The sequence below is a fragment of the Triturus cristatus genome, chromosome 5_1 (genome assembly GCF_964204655.1).
Source record: "Triturus cristatus chromosome 5_1, aTriCri1.1, whole genome shotgun sequence".
Lineage (NCBI taxonomy): Eukaryota > Metazoa > Chordata > Amphibia > Caudata > Salamandridae > Triturus > Triturus cristatus.
In genome coordinates this window covers 290,357,395-290,383,266 of record NC_140587.1, presented here as the reverse complement: position 1 = coordinate 290,383,266, position 25,872 = coordinate 290,357,395, and the positions used below count along the sequence as shown (strand labels likewise).

The following is a 25,872-nucleotide window of genomic DNA, read 5'->3' as shown; positions in this document are numbered from 1 at the left end:
TCACTCACCTACTCACTTTCTAGTGCACTCTTACTCACTGACTCGGTTTGCTCAACTGATCACTCGTTTACTCAATCAAACTGAAACTTCAGTTTTATTAAAAATCCCTAATTTTAAATGGTGTCTTGCAGTAAATCTCCTTGGCACACTAATGAATGATAGAAAGGATGGAGTGCAGACATGCAGCCACAAATCATGTCCTAATACACTAAGAAAGTGGGGGAGAGGGCCTCCACCAGAGAGACCGTGGCATAGGAGAGTAACTCTGACAGTAGTGCCACTCATGTGCGCTGGCAGGTGGGGGCAGCTTACTGGTACCTCATTAGGTAGGGGTCATGGCATGTTGTGGGCCCCATCATACCTTGATGGGCCAAAGTGCATCGGTCATCGGTGTCCTGCGGATAGCGCTGTATGCGTTTCTTTATGCTGCCCGCCAACTCACACAGCCTCTCAGCAGACAGACAGCAGCTGTTGTGGGGAGGTGATGGAGGCAAACGAGCACGAATTCCTCCCTTAGGCGAGGAAAAGGTTCACACTCTTCTTGGGGCAATATGACTTCTTCACCGAACAGGCAATCGCGGCAGTACTGATGTATATATCCTCCTCCTGCACGGCAGTTAGCAGTAGGTCAGCACGATAGGGACCCGTCTCAGCACCTACTTTTAACAAGCATTTGCAATGCATTAGGTCTCGCATTTACGCGAGTTTGAGCTATTGACATTGCAAATAACAATGCCTATTGGCATTGTCATTTACAATGCCAATAGCTTTAACTCGTGTAACTGCGAGACCTATTGCTTCTCAGCAGGGGTGTAAGCCTTTGAATGGAAGAGTACCAGCACTTTCAAATAGCAGGCAGGTACTCTGGGGAAGTGAGTGCCTGCACTTCTAGAATTCCATTGCATCAGTGCTTGAAATGGGCAGGTACTACCCGTACTGAGTACCTGCCATTCCTTCATTTGAAAGGGACAGTACCTGTATGTCTCAGCACTGCTGCAATGCATTTAATTGCACTTCTCAAAAGAAAGCAGCACTCTCAAGAGTCAGTCCCTGCACTTCTGTATCTCCACGTAAAACACTGCATTGCATGCACTTGTCAGGCCGTTCATTCATGCCATTCTGTGCCTGCTTTTCTGGTGGGACTATTCGTGTGTCGGTGTTTGTGTGTGTTTTTTACTGGTACTTACCTGGCGTGCATGATATTACTGCGTGTTAATCGCACTTATATAGCGCTTACTACTGACGAGACATCAATGCGCTTTTCGGTGAGGAGCACGCTACTCCGGAACCCAAAAAGTATTAATGACTGGGGATGTTGCTTGCGCAGATGCTAATGCACGCCCTCGCCCCCTCCCCCACCCCCCACAGAGAGGGCGGTGCATCTGTCTCGTCCCGACCACTCTCCTCAACGCCCGTTTGTTGCTCCTTAGGTTTTTCCTTCGAGAATGAGTCACCAAGTGCTGCGCTGGGACAGACAGATGCCTCCCTGTTGCTGTTATCCCAGGCTGGACATGCCCGCCACGGCCTGTAATTAGCTCCAGGCATGTCCAAACAGCCCCCCACAACACACACACACCATACTCCCCCCAACGGAGCATTCCAAAATCCAAGCAACCCGTTTTACAGCTCACTGAAGCCATATACAACAACCTAGCGGCTAGCGGTGTTGGCTTTGGAACTAAGGAGTCAGGTTTAAATCCCGGCCTCGGCACAACACCCTGTGATTCTGGGCATATCTCGTAATCTCTGAATCCCTATACATCTATGTATCTAGCCTGCGTCTCCTGTAAATTGCTCCAGTGACCTCGGGCCAAGTTAACACTATAGAAAATTGAAATAAAGGTAAGAACGGACGTTCCTACTTTCTTCAATTTATCTTACAAAACTGGGACCGTTTCGGGGAAATAGGGACACTTCCAATTTTTTTTTTTAAAGTAGTGTCTCTTTGAATGGTCTGTTATTGTGTTCAATTTTGATTCATATGGTGGAGACTGAAAACCGATCCGATATCCGCTGGCCGAGGGAGTTAATTTTCCGGCTCCAAACACACGTATTTACCCCTGTGCAATGGAGGTAATCGAATTAATCGTATGTTGATGATTTCCGTTGATCAAACTGTCAGCGCGTTCGTTTGGAAACATTCTTTTATTTCATATTTTAAAAACACCAATAAGCAGACTATTAAAGTTTGTCACTACATCTTCGTCTGACAATAAAAAAAAGCATATTAAAATGTATCACCAACACTCTCATTCATCCGCGCATGCCTTTTTCCCGGTGGCGTATATGTATAAACCACAGCTGAAATGACATTCAGTGTGTACAGCTGTGCTTTCTTAAATAACGAAATAATTTGTAAAAGGATATCGTAATTCTTCAACTTTCCATTAACAAGCATTTGCAATGCATTAGGTCTCGCATTTACGCGAGTTTGAGCTATTGACATTGCAAATAACAATGCCTATTGGCATTGTCATTTACAATGCCAATAGCTTTAACTCGTGTAACTGCGAGACCTATTGCATTGCAAATGCTTGTTTCCTTATGGCCTGTACCCTTGCTGCCACTGTCTTTAGTGTATTGTACGCAATGATGCACTTTGGCCACTAGATGGCAGTGTCGTTTCTTTTTCCTTGACTTGGGTCCTGCAGCTCTACTGCTCCACGCTGTAGGCCTCTCCCAGATCTTCCACTGCTTCCCTTGCCTGTGATACGATCACCCCTGGAGCAGAGGGAAGGAGGACAGTCCCCCTCGTGGTGAGTGCTTATTCTCTTCCTCTTTATTTGTTAATCACCGGGCTGTGCAGGGGTGGCACACTCCTCCTTGGCCTTGCGTGGGAAGAGAGGTCTGGCTGTGGGAGGGCTCCGCTTAGCACCGTGAGCCACGTTGCCTCAATTTAACTTTTAAACCCCTTCTCGCCCCTCCCGCAGGCCTTTACACTTTCAGTGCCGGTAGAATCTTCCCACCTCGGGGCACCTCGCGCTTCACTGCGCTGCTGGCCATCACTAGTTTACCCGATCGCCCTCTCTGCCCGCGGCAGCTTCCTGCAGTCTTCGCGCGGCAGGGAGGGGGTGCCAGCATGTTCGTCCCAATGCGGGGTAGGCACCCGCTGGTTCATGTAGTTTATCCGTGCCGCGCGCTGTCTCCTCATTGCTTTCCTCCGTCCCCCCATCCCCCCCGCAGCCTCACTCGGCTTGCATTCTGTGCGGGGAGCGGCGGAGGGTTGGCGCTGCTGCCGGAGCCTGCCTGCCCCTTTCCGGGCAAAGTCAGTGGCTCCTCACGGGACGGGGGAGTGGACAGCTAGTCCCTTTCGCCGCAGGCTCACCTTCGGCCCGGCTGGGCTTCCCTTCAACACGGGTGGGCTCCGCTTGCGTCCTCGACACTCGGGGCACTTCAACGCGGCCGATGCGGGTGGGCTCCGACCGGCTTGCCCCGCTCCTTCACCAGGCTCATCGCGGCCGATGCGGGTGGGCTCCGCACGGCTCGCACTTCTCCTCCTTCACCGGGCAGGTCGCGGCCGATGCGGGTGGGCTCCGATCGGTCCGCTCCTTGTTCGGGGCGATCCCCCACCGAGGTCACGGCAGCCACGCGACGGGGTCGGGGTGGGCACCCGACTTCCTCGCTTTTCCCTCCGGGGCGGCTTGCACGCCCGAAGGACTTCGCGGCGGTGCGGTGGGCTCCGATCGCCGTCTTCGCGCCTGGGGCTCTTCACATGCCCTGCGGCGACCGGGCGCTTCTCGCCTGCTGGGAGCCTTCACGCAGTCCGCTCTCTCCCCCCTTCATATGAGCTGGGCTGCTGCACGCCGGGGCACAGCACCCTCGTCCCATTGTAATGTTGGGCCCTAGGCCCTCATGCTGGTGCAATGACTGACGCAGACACTTAGGTGGGGTAGTGGGAATTGGCCCCGAGCACGTGCGCTCGGCCACTTTTATTGACCTAGTCACCTGAACCAGTGGCGTAGGTGGTGGGTGGGTGTACAGTGTAATACATACATGTTGGAACACTAGAACGTGTCCATGCTCAGACACTACACCCCCCCAACTCTAGTCCCGAGGGGTCAGAAGGTGAGGCCTGTCTGGGGGCTGGGGTGCAGAGGAGGTGAGGCCTGTCTTATCCACGGACATCTTAAGGACTCAGGGGGCCCTGGGCCAAAGGTATTTTGGGAGCCCCTGTATGGAACAGCTTTGAATTTATGATCCAATTTCAGCTCTTTGATTCCCCCTTTGGCCAGATTACTGTAAATGACACACTCGTCCAAATTCTAAATGTGTTTATATCTAATAATAAGATAGAGTGATACGTTCTGTTTCAATATTGCAGCACCTTACTAAATTTACTGAAAATAATCTCTGTGACACCCTCTTATTTCTCATGTTAGGACCTTTTTTGATCTAAAAGAAACTGTTATAGGGATGTTGCATGAATCATAAACACAACCTTCCTCTGCAAAATGTTTGTAATACACTCACACATCACAAATAAATGAGAAGAAAACGGTATTTAAAACAATCTGTTTAAGAAATATGCAAGGTCATTAGGGCAGGTCTCTCTACAGAACAGAGCTGGCTCTATCATGGGGCCCCCTTAAGGGCTGGGGCCCTGGGCCAGAGCCCACTTTGCCCATGCTTTAAAACGGCTCAGGTCCTATCCTGGGTTTGCAGAGGAGGTGGGGCCTGTCTTGGGCTGAGGGGGGTGTGAGGTGTGCCACCCCTCCCCCAACCCTAATCCTCAGGGGTTCAGAGAAGGTGAGTCCAGTGGTGCTGGTAGGAAACCAGTAGTGGCCACTCTTGCTGCTGGTGGAATAGTAAAGTTTAGCACTTATATGGGCACAAAGGGCTCCTTCAGGGCCCTGGAGCCACTTCAATTGCATCAGTGCTAGCTCCGCCTCTGCTAAAGGGGTGAGTGAGGCTGTTACATTTACTTTACTAGCGTTTGGGGTGTAGGGTGTGAACATGGCCAGGGAGAGGGACCAGGGAGGACCTTTAGGGGGTTTGAAGGGGGGCATATACTGTCATGGTGGCGGAGGGGACCTTCTCTTGACCTGATGGGGGTGAAAGGTGTTACCATAGGGTCCCAGATGGCTCGTGACAAAGGTACAATCTTCTCCAGTCTCGGAGTTTCTTTTTACAAATCACGGTTTTCCGTGAAGTAACGAGGACTACAACTCCCAGAATGCAATCGCCTGTTAAATGAAAGTTCAGGCATGAATATTCGGGTGCTCGCTATACAGAAATATTTGATACCTAACTGGGTCATTGTGACAGAGAAGGATAGATCAATTAATGTGACAAATATGCAAGGATTTTCATTCTTAACATCTTTCTGCATATTGTGAGGCCAGTGAGATCTGGGATAATGTGAATCTCCCTCAAGGAGATTTCTCACAGTTTTGTCTGTTTCTGGGAGAAATGCAATTAAAAGCATGGGATGCAAACCTACGGACCCAGTCTCTAGATCTCTGTACTGGCCCTTGCCTCGTGCTGCAAGAGAGGACCAACTGGTTGTTTAGTCTGGTCTTTCGAAGGGAGTGAGAGTGGGCTCAGTATCTTGATCCTCACCAGCCTCCGGCTCAGGCCCTGGTCCTCGCCAGCCTCCGGCCAGGCCCTGATCCTCGCCAGCCTCCGGCCAGGCCCTGGTCCTCACCAGGCTCAGGCCACTGAATCAATTATGACTTCTACACCCTGATGAAGGAATTGCTTATGCACTCCACATTTCCGAAACGCGCGTCAGAGTTTTTCTTTCTTGGTTTATTGTTTATCCAACTCATTGCATAATCACTGTATTGTAGGTATGTATGTATTTGTTGTTGTTTATTATTGTGTAGCTGTTTTGATTTTCTTTGTCTTGATGTTTGTTTTGCATTTATTTTATTGATTGTTATATTATGTTTTGTGTTGGATTCTCATGTTAAGTCGGCTCTTTTTTTTCAAGTGATTTGTTACTATCCACATTGATGTACATGTCTGTTATGTTTATATGTGATACTGAAAAATTAATTTATAAAAATGATGTATAAAATGAATGTATATTTTTTTTATAATAAAACTTATAAATTACATGTTTGTGGGACAACTATATGTTTATTCTGGATGAACTACCGGACATTTAAATATTAAGGGGGAAGATTTGGTTGTTTCAATTGTTGTATTTTCCCTGCTCTCTTCTCCCTACATTGGGATTTTCAGGGACCCTCTGTTGTGTTTTTTTGTATTTCCCAGCACGTTGCTGTGAGGGTAGTTAGGACTTTTACAAACAAAGCTTGTTATCTATTTCCCCTGGTCATTCTCTTATCTTTTTTACTTTCTTATTTTCTCTCTAGTATTTCTAAACTGTATGTTTGGCACTTTTATCTTTTTTCATTTTCATTTTTAGGTCTCGCCTACGCATCACGCATGTGTTGCATAGGAAAAAGACCTTTAGAAATCGCTTTGGCATTTCAGCCAAAAACGTGCACGCATTGCATTGCTTTCAATGGCAATGCGCGCACGTGTGGCGATTTCCTTGCGGGAGTGAGCTTGACACCATATGCTTGTAATTAACTTGCAAACACATAGTGCTCAAGGCTCGCTCCCGCAAGGGAATCGCTGTGTGTTCTCTCGCCCTTCCCCCACCCCTCCCACTTGTTAGGCCGGAGTACTGTTTCACTTTCGAGGCCACGGGGCCGCGTTTGTGTTTCAGCGCTTGTTTTTTCATCCCACTTAAAGCCTTGCGTTGTGGGAGACTGCTAGTCACCGGAATATAATTACTTGGCTTCGAATAATTCTAGGACCTGATAACTTACTATTCTAACTCGACTCCAGTCCTTTGAAATGCGACGCACGTTGTGTGTTCGGTGAGCTTGATGTTCACTCACGCCCACTCCCCAAAGAACTTTAGAGGGCATTCTAAAGCTATATGTAATCACTTCTCCCAACTGACTGAAAACGTAGTATTCAGCGTGCGTCTGACGTTGTACATACACATGCGTCATGCGCTTCGGTGAACGACTGGCTGATGCTCTGCACGTCAGCTGGGGAAGACAATAGTGAGGAGCCGGCAGCTGTGACCCTCAGCCGGACGCACAGAGTAGTAGACGCTGTATTATTAGAGTGTGGACTATTCTCGTCTGCGCCTAGTCTGGCCTTCCTTCCGCAATGTCCCAGCATCACTTAGCCCAAGATACAACGAACGCACCCATAGCAGACAGAACGCACTGCCCGGTGTCCTGCTAACCCCGGTGCACAGACCTGCTTCCGTACGGCCCAGATCTCGCCACTCTGCACCAGGATAATACCTTAGTGACGACTCTCACTATCTTTCCACCGCAGCTGCCTGTCTCATGAGCCCCATGGAACCCCCGCAATTATGAGGGTGAGTGGCTGCTGATTGTGTCAGATGGTTTTAAGTGAGGGATCCAGCAGGCTCGGGTTCTGTATGTAACTAGAAATTTATGGTGAGATACATGTATTTACTGATGTGTATGGTCTCCTTGGTCGGGCTAGTTTAGATTCTTGACTGCCGGGTTGTTCTGTCTATGAGGCGCTGAGCCTGGTTCTTGAACTTTTGAGAGTAGCCTCCCGGATAGTCTCTTAAGGTATTCAGCACAGAATGAATGCGCAACCAACATCCGCGTTGGTGGTAACATTTTCATCAAGACGTATCTCCCATGTCAGCATCCACAGACTGGTTCTGATTTGTAGTGACAGTACTGCTTGCACTGTATATCGTGCTTGTATGAGCTCAGAACACTAGTTTATTTCTCCTTGTAGCCAGGACTTAAAAGTGTGTGCCAGTACACACTAGAGCAGAATGCTGTTGCGACTTATTTTTAGCTGTATCGCTTTCTTTATTAGATCAGTCTTCTGATACCACCCAGTGTTGGCATGACTGGTATCTTAATTTGCATCAGACGTCCCAAGCACTCTAAAAGAAGGCTACTGTACCCTCACCTCAGTCAGTGTAGTTGTACTACTAATGACATGTATCTCCAGTCCGTAATTGCTCTCATCCAGTATATCCTTCAAAGCTTAACTGGCAGTACCACACTTCCAATCGATCCTGCTATCTTGTTTTAGTTCAGAGTGCAAATTATTGCACGCTTCATCTTGTAGCTACTGAACCCGGGTCGTTTTTGCTTATTAAATAGACAGAGCAACGTTTTCATAGAAGAAATAAGGTGGGCATGCTGCATACCCTATTGTTCCTCCGATGCCACAAAAGGAATACTCTGATCAAATAAGACAGTTCTTGGGGAAATATTTTTGTTTTAACTTCTCATCTACATATGTGTGGATGTGTATACACACATCTGAATGCATGTATAGAGTAGGGTTCTACATTAGTATTTATTCGTGTGATAAATAGTCGTCAGATATACAGTTTGAAGACATGGAGTTTATAATCTATGTTGTGATGTTGTTAAGGTACTTGTTTAGGTAGTAGTATTAAGGTATACTCTGGGACAGGCTGCAGAAACAGTGGGGGTGAAGAAACACCTGCATCATGATGTCACCGATGCTTACCATGGCACGTTAGAGGATAGGAGAAGAGCTTGGTGTTGAAGATGATAGTAGTTAAAGTGCTCTATTTGCAATGGTTGTGTTGTTTACTGTGTCTGCCGTACTGTAATGCATGCATTCTGAAGAAAGAAAATGGATATTCGCATGCTAGCAGTGGTCTGGCTCACTGAAAGTTCATATGCTAGGATTTCAATTTTCTTGGTAATGGTTGCAATCTGCATGCTTGTTTGACTGTTCTTCGCTCATGTTTTTAGGTACTGTCTTACTGTGTGCATGTGAGAGATCTTAGGTTGTTGGTTTTGTGCTTGGTCCTTCGCTTAGGACGCAGCATGCCTTGTGTTTTTGTGCACCTGGACTGTTTGGCATGCCTGGTTCATAGTAGAGGGCAGGTTCTGCGTCATGATGATACAGTAGTTTTTACTTTCTCGTGTTACTTTTTATGTTGTCTTTTTTTTCCAGATGGAACCTTATGAAGCTTTCGCTAAGAAGAATGTAACCCTCTCCAGCTTGCCTCGTTTCAGGGTAATTTAGTTTCATTTTTGTAGAGATTTGTTCTTTTCTTCCTCTCAAGACAAACACACTTTATTCAGCCAAAACCTCCGCACTTTAGTCTAGCTACTGCAAGGAGTACCTATGTTCTGACCCAACCTACACCTCTTTCCTTTCATTAGACTGTTTTTTTGTTTCTTGTCAAATGTTATTTTTTTTCTATTTTAAGAGGAAGTAGGGCCACTACACATATTTAGTTAAACATAGTTCTGATTTGCTATTTAATGTGATTGAAAGAATGAACAATATTTAACTTTAAATTCATTTATGTTTTTAGAAGATGTTTAGTCACTTTTCGAGGTTTTTGCCATTAAACATTGCAAGCATAAAAATTGACTCAATTGTGGATCTCTTCATTAGGAGTTTGTTTACTTATTCTAAAAGGTGTATATTCTGCTTTGGTTTTTATAAGACCGAGGCTCCATAAAATGGCAAAAAAGAATTGTGTAATAATACTAAAAGTCTTTCCTGTAAGAAAGGTCATTCTCTGTTTGCACTGTAAGTGGATGATGTCACTTATTGTATGTAGCCCAAATAAGACCTTAATAATACAGTGGTACGTCCTACGTAACTCTACATCTGTTCTTTCAGTCTTTGTTTCTGGAACATATATCTTTTTGCTTTATCTCCTGATGTTTGACAATTTTAGCATTTGCCAGTGCAGCGGTGCATCTCATTATAGTACTGCCTCTGTCTTTGGTAGTGAGAGCTGTAATCTCAAGATAGAAACTATTTGGCTGCCAACTTTGAATTCTGACATTTCTCCTTCAATAAGCATACTGTATGGTTAATCCACATCAACTCCTTCCTGGAAAGTTTCTGGATGATCTGTCAAGCAGTGGGCTTAAAAAAATTGGGGGGGGGGTCCCCATGCAGTTTTCAATACAATAACAAGCATTGGCATAGCCAATAGGTCTCGCCTTTGGGACCTTATAAGTGTATAGCCATGCAACAGTTGATGTTGTTGCACAAAGGATATTGTGCTGGATAACTCAACACTTATAAGGTCCCAAAGGCGAGACCTATTGGCTATGCCAATGCTTCCAATGCTTGTTTACGTTGATATATCTGCAGTGAATGTGTGGCATTTTCCATTTACCCATGGATAGTATTAAAACATTTGGTTTCAGCAATGAGGACTTCTCCAGACTTTTAGGCCAGAGTACTTTCTCTGATCTTCCCTTTTCCATTAATAAAGATAACAATGATGAGTGGTTTAAACTACTTAATTTAACAAGCATTTGCAATGCAATAGGTCTCGCATTACTGAAAGTTTGAGCTATTGGCGTTGCATTATTATATGCAACGCAAATGGCTCAGACTTTCAAAAATGCGAGACCAATTGCATTGCAAATGCTGGTTATTTTTAGTATTTTTTAAACCTTTTTTTATTCTCCGCTCAAAGGCTGCACTTCTGAAAAAGAAGACATTTGAAGTCAGTGTTTTTTCTTATTGTTTTTTCGATCCACTTCATAGGGGAACAAAAATAGGAAAGAGAAAAAGAGCCATTTGTTGAAGTAATGGTTCCCAGCAAGTGAGGAGGAGCGAGACAGAGGGAGCGAGTGAATAAGAGGAATAAAAGGGGGGAGGGGCAGCAACATGGAAGTGAAAATTGTTGTTTAAAGAAAGAAAAGACAAGAATTTATAATGCAATAGGTTTCATATTTGTTAGAGTTAGAGCTATTAGCGTTGTAAATGATAACGTTATTACCTGTGTGTTTTGTTTTGAAGTGTAGTGGAACCATGTGTGTTTGTATTGGAATTGTTAGTTGTTTATTTGTGCAGTGTGTAACTGTGTGTTGTGTATTTATGTACTGGAATTATGTGGCATGGTGAATAGATAGTAGTGAGAGCTGTAGAGAAGCGATAGAAAGGAAGAATACAAGAGAGAGGTCGTTTGTGAAGGTAGTGGCTATTGAGATAGAGGAGGAGAAAGAGTCTGTGAGAAAGAAGGGGAGAGCAGGCAACAGATGCCTAAAGAGGTATTTTTTGTGTATATAGAAGACACCCTAAGAAGAAGAGGAGGAGAGCATGTGTTTGAGAGAGGGAAAGTTTGAAAGGGCACGTTTTATGTTTTTAGCCCATAAATTTGTCCTGAAGAGCAACGTCGATTGTTTCCTGTTTCTGTGCACTGTTCCCTTAAAGAAGCTGATGCGCAAACAGGAACAGAGCTCTTCCAAAAGAGCCAGAGAGCGTACACAGCCATGGTTTCAGAGTTTCCATTCTGTTCAATGTAAAGTTGCTTTTCTTCCAGTAAGTATAGGACTACAAGTCCCATAATGCAAAGGTAGAATGAGAGTATGAGCTCCCAAGGCGTGGTTTGAGACGATGTGTGATATGCGGCAACCTGTTGGGGAGCCGATGGTTGTGCTTTCTTACAGGCTGTTGCAGCTCTCCGATTTATGTATTAAAATGTAAGGCATACGTGAGATGCTTTTTACAATGAAATTCACTCGGTCGGCACCAGCGGGACTCTGCTGATGGCTGCCCACCCCGGATGAGTGTTCTGAAGAGCTGAAACAAGTGTCATGGTATTCCCCTAAATCGGTCCCAAAAAATCAACGTTGAATGTTTTCAGTTTTTGTGCAGTGCTCCTTTAAAGAAGCGACTGTCCATGCAGGAGCAGAGCTCTTCCGAGAACGGGGATGGCAGAGAGCTAGTGCGTGTCCGAAAAAGAGACTGGAAGAAGATTTGTGAAAAAAGGAAGACAGAGTGTTACAGTTATCGCAGGAAAAATGAGTAGAAAACGGATGAGAGAAACAAATGACAGGAGGCAGTGGAAGTGTGATGGAGAGAGAAATAGTGTACAAGAGTCTGGAGTGAATGTGAGATGCACAATGATACTGTGGCAAGAGTGCAGAAAAGCTGAAGAGTTTGACAAATGTAGTGAATGGTAATTTAGTGAAAGTTGCATAAAGCCCTGAGTATCTGGTTTAAAGATAACGCCTTACAATTAGTGACTTTAATATGAACTGTAGGTGATGTAGGTTGGCTGAACTGTTAAAAGCTTTATTTAACTTCTGGCCTAGAGATAATGTTACCTATTTTGCTAAGCTAGTAACGTTATGCCCAACTTACTGTACTCTTCCTTTAAGAAAATAAAGTCATGAGCTGCTGTTGTCTTTTTAACAAAGAAATGCTAAGCCAAATGAAAAACAAATGTTAGTACATACATGCTACTTAAGGGGAAAGTAGGGGAAAAAAGATACCTGCCAGAAACACGGTAACAAAAAAAGTATTCAGGCCCGGCCACCTATCCGTCGCCACAGCTGCTGATGGGCATGGTGGGCTGTGGCAGCTTTGATAGCTAACGCACTAGCAACAGAGATGTGTGGGTTTTCAGTGGATCGCACAAAGATGCACCTTTAATCTTTCTAGGTCGATAACAAGAGGGCCAGAATGAATTAGTGCGTCGCTACTAAGCCCCAGGAGGAGGTGAACAGTTGCCACCTAATGATTATTTTTATCCATTTGCTGCAGGCTGGGTTAACCCCCACAGCCTCGAAGAGTTCCACCAGTTGCCTTGAGCGGGGTACAATCTATAAATTAGAAAAGGGTACATGCTGCTGGCTGTTTTGAGGCGCTGCAGAAGACGGTTCTAATACCGGCACATACTCTGTAGCAGGGGCATTAAGCTGCTGAGCTATGGGCCACCGTGCAGTGTTTATTGGAGGTGGTTATGCTGCTGTTCAGTGCTTTAAATATCATATGACCCAATTACCAGTAGTCCTGAGGATCGTGCGCACCTTCTCCTTCTTGTTCCATAAAGGGGGGTGTAGGCCAGTCAGCTGCGCGAGGCATGCTGGGACGAGTAAGTCCACACTTGTGACAGAAGTAAAACTGCAAGTCCCAGCATGCTTAGAGTTGCTTTCTGAGATAAAGCACCCTCGCTCCCTGACACTACTTTGTGTCCGCCTCGATGTCCAGGCTTCTTCGTCCTGGACCCTGTATCTGGATTAGAAACTTCCGACCATGGCTAGGTTATATATTGCGCAAAATCAATATTCATTAGGGAAGAAAAAAGGATAAATCAACAAGATGCTCAAGGGAAAACGGGAGACAGCCACTTTGAATCCCAAAAATCTCTGTTACAAAGTAACCGTTGATAAATACACAAACACTGAGTTATTCCCGAGCAGACGAGTGATAATGATTAGTCCAAAGTATAATAATTTACAAAAAAGAGAGTCCCATCCATGAGTAAGTGGATTGTCTTCTTTATTATTTCCGTTGTTGTAGATGTCAAGAATAAATCGTAGTGGCAAGTTGATTCATAGATGTTTGCAGCCAACACGTGTTTCGTCAAAGGGTGGAAAGCCCAAAAGACTTCCTCAGGGCATTAGTAATATATTATCGCAACTTGCACCTGAGCTTGGATATCAATCGGAGTACTCTCCACGCGACGGAATTTCTATTACTGCTGACCTTTAAATTTGATTGTGATATACTCCCGGAATCTTACTAGAGTATTACCAGATATCACCTTGAGGAACCTCTGATTGAATTATTTGTCTCTATTTGTGACAATTATCTCCTGCCCTACACGTCACCAGATCGAAAATATATTGCTAATGCCCTGAGGAAGTCTTTTGGGCTTTCCGCCCTTTGACGAAACACGTGTTGGCTGCAAACATCTATGAATCAACTTGCCACTACGATTTATTCTTAACATCTACAACAACGGAAACAATAAAGAAGACAATCCACTTACTCATGGATGGGACTCTCTTTTTAGGTCTCGGCTAGAGAAGGCTGCGCTTGCGCAGTCTCGCTCGCGAGATTTAATGACTTGGAGAAGAGGGGCTTGAACCCGCCCCTCTTCTCCATTGGCTGGCCTCTTAAATGCTGGCCAGCCATTGGAGAAGAGGTTCGTCTCGCAAAACAGGCCCCGTCCTTTTCGGATTCGGGGGCGTGTTTTTTCGCTACTTTTCGCTGGGCGTGTTTTTCTCTCCTCCAGCCAATGGCAAGAGGAGAGAAAAAGAAAAACACGCCCCCGAATCTGAAAACGCCACTGCGTTTCTCCGAGGCATTTCTGCTTCACCTCGGAGAAAGGCAGTGGTGTGCTCGTCCTCTCGTTTTTACGGGCCTGCAGTCCCCCCTGGCGAGGAAAGAAATAATGTATGTATATATGTATATATATGCTCGGCGCAGGTACCTCATAAAAGATTAACCTGAGTGGAATGGCGATGCAGCAGTATTGGGCCACACTCCTCAATTATACATGAAAGCATGCTACCTGCAGAAAGCAGGCCCTGCAGACACGGAGCCGCTCAGCCTGCAGCTCGCACAGCGTGGGCTGCCAAGCACACCTCCAGCAGCCGGCCTTCGTGACAGCAGGCGCGGAAACATCTCCCACTTACCCGGCAGCACCGAGCTCTGCAACTAAAGCGGTCCTGCAAGTGACAGGGGGGTGGTGGGGGCAGCCTCCTCGAGGCGGCGGACTGGTAGGGTACTGCGCAGAAAATGCAGTATTTATTTCCGGGCTTTCCAGACATACATTCCCTAACAACATCCGGCAGCCAGCAGCCTCCTTCATGTCCAAGTATCGTCCATTTTAAGTAGTTTACAAGAAGTGCGCTGTCAGGAACCCACGCTAGACAAAGACACTTGGGCAATGCCACCAAATTGTAGCACATGTTCAAACTGCCAGAAACACAGAAGACCAAGTAATACACATCAGGATACGGGCAAGTGCACTGGTTCGCGTACATATTTCACGAGTTTGTCTCCATGCAGAATATGCTCTGCTGTAAATATGCCATTGCTGCATGTGAATGGATGGTAGCGAATCTTCCCTCGCCGCCAGAGAGATCACAAACCGAGCCAAACATATCAGACTTCACGCAGGTGTGGCAACGTCAGAAATGCCAGCCATGCTGGATGTAGCAAAGTCCGAAGGGCCGCAGCCAATACACACGTGAGAACGTCCCTACACTTCATATCGAGGGCCTACCTACCTAGAACTGAAACAAAAGCAATTTCCCAGGGAGGACAATGCGAACAATAATCCAGCCTGGCGCGTGAAAAAAACCCACAACAAACAAGAAATACTTTACAAAATGTCGACCACAGATGCCATGCGCAGGTGTTTGGGCTCTAGACTCGACTCCGGGGTCAGCCATTAGGTGGAAGACATTCCTCCAGATTTACCGGAAAACACTGTGAATGAATAAATAGGCTGGCACCAAGTGGCATTTAACGGACAAGGAGACCGACTGGGGTGAGCCCCCTCAATCCAGGTCATTACGGACACCTTTACAGGTGTATTTACATCGTCAGTTAAAAGGGAACATAAGACCACAGCATCCAGAATGAATGATGACATCAACAATAAAACATTTGTAACTGTGCTCATAATGACCTGCACGTTGGTGGTCACCCTAAACTGAACGTGAAGGAGAACTGTAAAAGTTTACGCTGTCGGGGAGGAGCGTCACCGCAACCTGTGCTGCTTCTGCTGTCTCTTTCGGTGCATTGTGGGATCGCGGCGGGCACCTCCGGATGCTCGAGTCTGGTCGCCCCCCTCCTTCCCCAGCAGGTCCAAGATGGCGGCCGCAGAGTCAGCGGCGGAGATGCAGGCGCCTGTGGAAGAAGACACCTGCCCGGGCTCCTTGCCGGATTTCGCAGTGGTCTGCTCATTCCTGGAGCGGTACGGGACGCTGCTGGAGCTGCCCGAATTTACCTTCCCGCAGCTGGAGCGAGTGTTGCGGGATACCGGCCCAGGTGAGCCGTATTTAGTCTTTCACGTCTTTAGTCCCTGATTTCCCCAACAGCCAATCTAAGATCTGTGTGTGTGTGTGGGTTAGGCTCTATGTGTGTGTGTGTGTGTGTGTGTGTATGTGTGTGCCTCCGTGTGTGTGGCTCTGTGTGGGTGGCTTTTTTTGTAGGCGGCTCTATGCGTGGGTGGCTCTGTCTGTGTGTGGGTAACTGTGTGTGTGTAAGTGGCTCTGTGTGGGTGGCTCTATTTGTGTGCAGGTGGCTCTATGTGAATAGCTCTGTGTAGGTGGCTCTGTGTGGGTGGCTCTGTGTGTGTGTGTGTGAGTGGCTGTGTGTGTGAGTGGCTTTGTGTGTGTGGCTCTGTGTGTGGGTGCAAATGCAATAGGTCTCGCATTTGAGAGAGATTAAGCTATTGACATTGTAAATAACAATGCCGTTTCTTTAAATGTTTTAAAAACAAAAACATAAACAAAAATAATGTCATGAGCAATGCCAATAGCTCTAACTTTAACAATGGCGAGACCATTGCATTGTAAATGCTTGTTTGTAAATTATTATACTTTGGACTAATCATTATCACTCGTGTCTGCTCGGGAATAACTCAGTGTTTGTGTATTTATCTCCTGTATCTGGATTGCTGAGCGGCACCCTAGTGGATTTTGAGTGGCTGGCAGCTTGTGCTATGCCTGCAGTCAGAGCTTTACGTGGGATGAAAAAACTGGATGGTCTCTCAAAGGGGCGTGGCCAATGCAATTAAGGGCGTGGCTTATAAACACAAACTAAAAAGTAAAGAAATAGAAAAAAACATCTATTTCTTTACTTTTGCTATAATCGTGGCACCGGCGCTTTACTTTTAACATTAAAAGTGAAGCATGGGTGCCGCGATTATAGCAAAAGTAAAGAAATAGATGTTTTTTTCTATTTCTTTACTTTTGCTATAATCACGGCACCCGCGCTTTACTTTTAATGTTAAAAGTAAAGCACGCGTGCCGCGATTATAGCAAAAGTACACAAATAGAAAAAAACATCTATTTCTTTACATTTGCTACAGTCGCGTCACCGGCGCTTTACTTAAAGGTAAAGCGCCGGAGCTGCGATTGTAGCAAAAGTAAAGAACAAGCAAATGGTGCGCGCAAAAGTGATCGCTAGCAAGGCGGCCAGGAGGAAAGATAGATGCCGGCTGCGCACGTGCACTCACGCTTGAGGCCACCAAAACCCTCTGGTAGCACTGTGAAAACCCGCTTAAAAAATGTCTCTCCGAGCAGCGAATGCGCTGGCTCAGGTGAGACCTAAAAAAGAAAGCCAGAAGAACCGAGTCTCACGTGGAATTTATGCTTGAATATCTAAAAGCTGGCGTTATCCCCAACGGACTAAGAATAAAAATCATCCCTGGTCTATTTGTTGAAATTAGAACATTTCTGGAAAAGTGGTCGCTCATCGCTAACCGCTGTTCCAGGGATCTCATGATTCTTATCATTGAGACTGCTGGAGAGGTAGTGGAAACCTTACTTCCAAAATTGTTATGTTATGTTATGTTATTTATTCTTTTGTATAGCGCAACGGTTACTCAAAAAGAGTGTCCCGGCGCTTTTAGGTATGGGGAACAGATTTCAGAATAACACAACACAGCTAAAAGAGGTTAAAAGATAAACAAAAAGAAAGCAAAACTACTGGCAGATCTATTGGGAAAACAGCCAGGTTTTGAGACCTCTTCTAAAATCAAGGAGAGTAGACGCCCCCCGCAAAGGGAGCGGTAGTGCATTCCACATCTGTGGGGCCAACAGACTGAAAGAGCGGCCCCCAAGGCGAGCCCTCTTCACACGCGGAACAGCCGCCAAAAGTAGAGATTCTGACCTCAACGAGCGAGTCGGATGGTAAAAGGTCAGTCTCTTTTGGAGATGTTTAGCTCCCACAGCATGGAGCGCTTTGTAGGCCAAGGTCAGAGCCTTAAAGGCAATCCGTTTGCGGATGGGTAGCCAGTGTAACGTCACCAACAACCCAGAGGCGCTGGCCCGTCTACTTAGGCCAAAGATGGCCCTGGCCGCCGCGTTCTGTGCAACTTGAAGCCTTTGTAGCAGATACTCTGGCAGGCCCAGGTAAAGAATGTTGGCATAATCCAACCTGGAGCCTATCAGAGCCTGCACCGTCAGCCTCCTGTGCTCCTCGGACAAGAGAGGCAAGAACCTCTCGCAGCAGGATGCAGCGACGGCCCGTATAGGGCGTGTTACCGGGGCGGTGACGTGGGGCAGAGGAGGGGCAGGGTGGGGGGGTTGCAAAATGCGGCATTCGGCCGATTGCAGGTAAGTTACGAAAAAAATAAATAAAACAAATTTCGTTGCGCGCGCAGCATCGCCAAATGCGATGCAGCGCGTGCAACAAAATTTGTTTTCTTTATTTTTTTCGTAACTTACTTGCAATCAGCCGTATGCCGCATTTTGCAACCCCCCACCCTGCCCCTCCTCTGCCCCACGTCACCGCCCCGGTAACACGCCCTATACGGGCCGTCACTGCCAGGATGAGATTTGCCCCTAAATCTTCATACTATCTCAATTATGATGAATATCAGGCCCTCAAGAGTTTATCATCTAATAACGATGTCACTATCAAGCCTAGTGATAAGGGCGGTGGAATTGTGGTACTGGATAGTATCGAGTATAAAGAACAGAGTCAGATGATGCTGGAGGCACCCAAACACTCTTTGAAAGTCACCTCATACCCTAGTCAAAGAATTAAAACAGACATTCTTTCTGTTACGCAGAGAGCTCTGGATAGAGGCTCAATCTGTAACCAAGAGTTTGAGTACCTAAATAAACCATATACCAACATTCCGGTTTTATATGAAGTACCTAAACTCACAAAGACACTATTAGACCACTTTTCACACCTATTCTATCCACCATAGGTTCCATCACTGAACCATTGTCTAAACACGTCGACATCTTTTTGAAGCATCTGGTGTTCAGTCATCTTGCCCATGTGAAAGATACAGGCCATCTTATTGGTAAAATCGAAGGCATTGCATTCAATCCTCATACTGATATATTGGTCTCTATGGACATTGAGGCGCTTTACACTAATATACCTCAAGGGGAGGCTCTGGAAGTGGTCAAAAGCACCCTTGAGAACAGCAATAGCCAAATTGATCGATTGTTCGTCTTGGAATGTCTGGCCATTGCACTCCAGGAGAATTATTTTGAATTTAATAAATCTATCTACAAACAAATTCAGGGTGTAAGTATGGGCGCGTCTTGCGCACCCAATGTAGCCAATATTTTCATGGGCGCATTTGAGGAGCAATTTATTTTTAACTAAATCGCACCATTTTTTGGAAATATCCATCATTGGCATAGATTTATAGACAACGTTTTCTTCATTTGGAGTGGCCCAGAAGAACAACTTACTTGAATGAACTTATGTGATCCTCATCTGAAATTCACCCCTAACATCAACAAAGAGAGGATTGAATTTCTGGATATTTGGATCCAAGTTATTAATCATGTTATTGAGGTATCACTCTATACCAAGCCCACTGCTAGAAATACTCTTCTCCATTATGAGAGTTATCATCCGCGGTGCCAGAAAGACAGCATACCTTTCAGCCAGTTCCTAAGAATACGTAGGAATTGTGCTGACATTAGGAATTATGACATGCACGCGGAACAACTCACATGCAAACTTCTCAATCGAGGATATCCCTACAGACCCATATGGGATGCCTATAAGAGGGCTAAATATTATAAGAGGGAGGCCCTTTTTCAAAATAAATCCTCTATGAAGGATACAAAATTGGTATGTGTCACACGACATTCCAACTTGAATCACAAACTACGCCAAATTATTGATTCACAGTGGCACATCTTGAATTCAGGACAAGGCACCCCGTTACCAAGACCGGTATTCGCTTTCCGACGTAATAGGAACCTTCGTAATGCACTAGTAAAATCTGTCTGCCATTCAGAAAGAGAATACACCCAGAGATCCATTACGGGTGGTAATCCCATCTCCGGTACTCACAAATGCGGTAACTGCCATGCGTGTAGTTCCGCCATTGTTGCGGCGGAATTGGAATGGGGAAAAAGAAAATTCTTCTTCAAACAAATGAGTAATTGCAGGGCGACCAATGTTATCTATCTGATCCTCTGTCTCTGTAATCAGGGCTATGTTGATGAAACCGGCAGAGAGTTTAGGGTGAGATTCAGTGAGCACAAATCCGCTATCAGATTTGAGCGGATGGGGGCTCCATTGGTCGAACACTGGTAGAAAAAGCAACACTCTGAAAAAGACCTAAGATGAATTATCTTAGAGAGAGTTTACAACCCCAAAGATGGCAATATAGATGGGTTAAGACGCAAAAGAGAGGTGTACTGGATTTATACACTTCAGACAGTGGCTACCGGCCTCAATGACCACCTTCCATTGGAAAACGCTATATTGTGACCACCTTCTTGCGTAGCTGCTCACCACAGTACGATTGTTTTCTTTGATTTACATGCCGACCATCTGTATTTTATTAGGATTGGTTGGCGTTTTGTTCTCTTCCTAGTTGGTTGGCTATACCATTTTATTTGTTGTACATTGGTTCAAGCGTTTCCTGTATAGACACTGCTAGACAGGTTTTCTATGAATTAATGTTGTGCTTTCCTTACTAAAAATAGATGAAATCGTTTATTTTTCTTTCTTTTTTTCCTTTTTTGTTGTTAACTATACACAGACATGGTGCTGAGTTTCCTCTTATTAGTTTGGGTGCCCCTTATAGACTCCCTATAGATTTCTCATACCTTGGTTCTTCATAGACTATTTGTACTTCTGGTTTCTTTACCATTATATAATGGCGGCCGTATGCTATCCCGTACCTTGAGTTGCCGTATACACATCGGCCCCTGGAAGTATTTTTCGCTTTATGGGGTGTTTCACTCTTTCACTTATTGTAAGTATTGTAGGTTCCTGATGTGATTTATATGCACAGAGTATGCCGGTTTTTAACCTTATTTCGCTATATTCCGCATTACGCCTAGCTGTGGTAACCCATTCCAATATGGCGCCTAGTTAGATACTCTGCTCACACTGTACGGTCTTAGCTACGTTCTAGATTACCTGCTGCCCCAAGCCTTTGGCTCAGGTGTATTTGAGTTGTATTCGTTCGTTAGGGAGTGACCATCTGACATATATAAAGTCTCGCAGCCTGTCCCCCTCTTACATGCTGTGGACGGATGCCGACACTTGCCGCAACTTCTATTTACTTGGATCGTATGACCGGTAGGTACGAGACAGGGAACTGGTGATCCTTTAGGCTTGGTAGGAATGGTACTACCGTTGCATGTATAGCGTTCCCGCCTCTTTTTGGAGTAACTTTGCTCTATTTTCCTCTGGTATATCACACTTTTATTGGGTCACTGTTGTCCAGTTAGGATACGAGGCACAGCTCAACCTGCATAAGTATTTACATCTGGAGCCCTGGTGTGGACACCTTTGTATGTAACTGCTTAGTCCCATGTACATCATTGACCTTTAGTTATTCTCAATTTTCTTTAGTTTCCCATTTAGTTTTAGTCTTAAGATCTTTGTGATATAATTTATATTGTGGGGCACCTTACGGACTTCTTTTAGAAGTAATCATTTTTAGGTGTCGCCTAGCGACGCAGCACATGTGCTGCTCGCCTTGGCGAGACCTATTGTTGTCGGTTTTTCGTTGGAAGGGGAACTGGACGTGCACGTGTGCAGAGGACAGGAGTTGTGTATGCGTACGCACATCTCCTGCCCCGCACTTTCACGGCGATAGCTTGTTCATATTTTTACGTGGGTTGTTGTGAGAAGGGGGTTGCTAATGCCACCCCCTTGTGATCAGCTCTGTTAAGATTGCGCACCTTCCACTCGTCAGGGCTCCCCCAGTCCCCCGTCTCCCAGTGGTGTATACCAAAGGTGCGATGGACGGTCTAGGTTAGGTTGTTTGCTTTGGGGCCCATCATAGACCTCAAAGCAAGGAAGGGAAATGTGACTCCTGACCTGGCTTGAAGGAATTGTGGTTTAGTGGCCCCCCTCGTATCCCAGGAGCGGGTGCTGTAGCTGCAGTGCTGGTATACACAGCCTCCACCACGCAGCCCCAATGTCCTTGCATAGAGCGCAGTCCTTGAGAAAGCTGCAGGGATGTGCCTTTCTCCGAGGGGCAGGACCTCCTCCGGGCTCCAGAGGCCTACGTCGTTCTCCAGAGACCTTTTTCAGGTAAAGACCACACGTGGGACATACCGCTATATGGGTGCGCATGGCGTAAGGGAGATTTGAGGGTGGAGGGGGGGCTGCAAGGGACCTCGATGGGGCCCCAGGCAATACCCATACACTCGAGCTGACAAGCTGAGCCACACCCCTACTTTATGCATAGAAGTCTCCCCCCACCCCGTCACGCCCTTGATGGTGTAGCATTGTCCTCCCACATGGAAGAGCGCCTCCTCAGCGCTAGCACCACGGTGACACGTGGCCTGGGAGCTGGACTCTCTCGTTCGCATGGGACGCATACCCATACCGTTTCCAATCCAGATTTGGTTTTTAGAAGCGGCCAGCCCATTGGCAAGAGAAAAATGAGCTAAACGCGAAAAATCAGGACGCACACGTTTGTAGTGATTGCGCTATTAACTTCATTATGGGTTTCAATTTATTGTACATATTTCTGTCAAACATTAGTTTGTACTGGAATCTGGAAACCAACATATGAGGAATCACTGCACCTTTGCGTATTCCACAGATATAGTTTGTTTGCTTAAAAGCGTGTAGCATAAAGTGACTGGAACGTGGAAAAACATGCAGCAATCGTTGCGCAAACACTGATTTATGATCACAATATTAAAGATGAGACCAGCATAAATTCAATGCACTGTTATCAAAATATATTCCTTTTGTTATTAAGAGAAGAGCCCCTGCTTGCCTCTCAGGTCCAGGCTACTGGAGAAAAGTCAGAGAGGTATCTCCAAGGGGGCCGCACTGGCCATTCTCCCAGCCGGGCATTTCACTGGTGGGCTGCAGAGTGAGAGCAGCTTGGCTGCCACCACCAAACACGAATGACCCTATTGTAATCTCAACCTTCTCCATTGTGGGGCTGGGTTGAACATTTTTTTCCAATATATATCTTTTTTTCATTACTGTTTCTAAATTTTCTCCTCACTTTTTTTTTCTTCTTTACTTCAGTGCACCTATTTCCATTGGCGTTCTCTTTACTGGTGGTATACGGTATTTGAACTGATTCTACTCACACGGTATCTTTCTGGCAATCATTGCATACCTCTGCAGTGCAATATCTCTTGGGTTATCTAGTGGCCTTCTTTAAGCTCCGATATTGATTATCTAGATATATTATATGATGTTTTGTTGTCCCTACAGACTATCTGCATTATATTGTAATTGAGCCCCCTGCACCACATATCCAGTGGAATTTGCATGACATACAGATGGCTGGTTTCCACTGAATCAATTATGACTTCTACGCTCCAATGAAGGAACTGCTTATGCACTCCAAATTTCTGAAACGCGCGTCGGCGTTTTTCTTTGATGGTTTATCTGTATATCCAACTCATTGCATAATCACTGTATTGTAGTTTGGTATGTATGTATTTGTTGTTGTTTATTATTGTCTAGCTGTTTTGCTTTTCTTTGTCTTGATGTTTGTTTTACATTTATTTTATTGATTGTTATATTATGTTTTGTGTTAGATTCTCATGTTAAGTCGGCTCTTTTTTTCAAGTGGTTTGTTAATATCCACATTGATGTACATGTCTGTTATGTTTATATGCGATTCTGAAAACGTAATTTATAAAAATGATGTATAAAATGAATGTATATTTTTTTTTAATAATAAAACTTACAAAATCCATGTTTGTGGGACAACTATATGTTTATTCTGGATGAATTACCGGACATTTAAATATTAAGGTGGAAGATTTGGTTGTTTCAACTGGCCCTTGCCTGGTGCTGCAAGAGAGGACCAACTGGTTGTTTAGTCTGGTCTTTCGAAGGGAGTGAGAGTGAGCTCAGTATCTTGGTCCTCACCAGCCTCCGGCTCCGGCCCCGGTCCTCCCCAGCCCTGGTCCTTCCCAGGCCCCGGCTCACGCCCCGGTCCTCCCCAGACCCCGGCTCACGCCCCGGTCCTCCCCAAGCCCCGGCTCACACCCCGGTCCTCCCCAGGCCCCGGTTCACGGCCTGGTCCTCACCCTCGCCCCTGGCTCATGGCCTGGTCCTCACCCTCGCCCCTGGCTCACAGCCTGGTCCTCACCCTCGGCTCACGGGCTGGTCCTCACCCTCGCCTTCGGCTCACGGCCTGGTCCTCACCCCCGGCTCACGGCCTGCTCCTTACCTCACATCCTAACCCTTGGAAGGACCTGACTCACTGTAGAGTTGTTAGAACTCCCTTAGGAAATGGAATTCAGAATCTATGGGATAGTGGTGGAATGTTTATCTTTGAGATGTGAATGGAGGTTGGAGCTGGGAAGCTGGAGAAACAAGCTGAAGGTATCAGAAGATGAGTATTGGAAGATAACAAGTATATTTCTACGCTCTTCTTGTGTGGGTCTTTACATAACTGGCGACAAGTTGAACCAAAGTTTGTGCAGGGGACAGACAAATGATTCCTCCACCCCTGGATATACGACGCATTGAATTTCAAGGATGGAGGAACACAAATTTCCACTTCCAGCATTTCTATAACATCACTGATTTCCCTCTCCGTGTTTTGGATTGCTGGTGGAGAAGAACAGAAGAAATCTCTTTGGGCATGCCTTCGTGTGCCGATTACTCAGTGACACGGATTGCCAAGTGCCTCTAGTAACTCAAGATTTCAGTATGCTGCCAAGCGCTGAGTAACAAGAACCACTGGGCCCCTGTCTCTGCACCATTGAACTGTGAGTACCACGTAGTGTTCAGGAAAACCCATGTTGTCGCTTGCCGGGTACCGGGCAGTGTACTTTTGAACTATCGGTGCATGTTCTCATGTGCCCATGTTCTTATGTGCTCAGTGAACGGTGGTGCTCTGAAGCTTCGTGTATTCAAGTGTGAAAATGTCGACTGTTTTTGACCTTGTATACTGCAAATCGGGCACATTGCAGGCATCGCGCATTACAAGTTTTAACTGCCGCTTATTTGTGAATACTTACGTTATTTTCCTCGCGACTTCGGAACCTGGTTTTAAGGAACTTCTATTCCCTTTAGAAACAGCACGTTCGATGACGCCCCTGTAGCAGCCATCTTAACAAGTTGGGGACAATTTTCTTCAAGCCAATACCGCATATGACTTACTCAAAAGGAAAAGCTAGCCCATATTTCATAGAAACTCATCCTATGTGACGTTAAGATGCAGCCATTTTAGGAGGTTGGGAAGAATCTCATTGTCTTTCATACTGTTTAAGGGAAACTTTTTTCCTATTGTTCTCGATCTGCAAATCACAAACTGCGAGGACGTTAATGGATTTGTCAAGCATCTTTGCATTGGGTTGTTGTTTTAACTTATTATATCAGTTTATTATATTAATTTGTTATTTGCTCGCCATTAACCCGTTTTCTTTGCAGGTGGAACTTTGTAACAAGCTGTTGCGTCTTCGTATTAATAATATTACCCTGTGAACTAAGCGTTGAGTAAGGGAAATTGGTATACCATTTCAAGCTATTTTTACGTCATGGCTGACCAGGGTTTGTCTTTAGCACCCACTTTTCTTGCCCCTCCTGGTGAACCTCCCATTCCATGGAAGGAATGGAAGAAATTATTTATTACCTATGTGTTGGCAACTGGTGCTGACAAGTACGGTCCTGTGTGTAAACAAGCGATTCTACTCCACCACCTTGGAGTTGAGGGATGACGATTATAGAAAGACCTCCCTGAGATCTCCTTTGGTATGGGAGATAGTCAACCAAGTAATGTGTATGAGATGACAATGCAGATGTTAGATGCATGAATTACCACAAGGGTGAATATTGTATTAGAAAGACATAAATTGTTCTCTGGGTGCAAAGGGTAGATGAGGATATCGTAACGTATGTTGCTGCATTAAGGGGCCTCTTTCTGACGTGCCGATTCGGAGGGTTGGGGTATTCCCTTATACAAAATCAGACCATGAGGTGCACCAACAACAA

General features: G+C 45.7%; 1 protein-coding gene across 1 annotated transcript in view; it reads left to right on the top strand.

Moving 5' to 3' along the window:
- LOC146830797 (uncharacterized) overlaps nt 1-25,872 on the top strand; it is a 115,221-nt gene that overhangs the window by 5,502 nt on the left and 83,847 nt on the right. Inside the window, exon 2 of the mRNA XM_085604959.1 lies at nt 8,959-9,021. The gene's annotated coding sequence lies outside the window, so the exon portion shown is untranslated. The remainder of the gene's footprint in view (nt 1-8,958; nt 9,022-25,872) is intronic.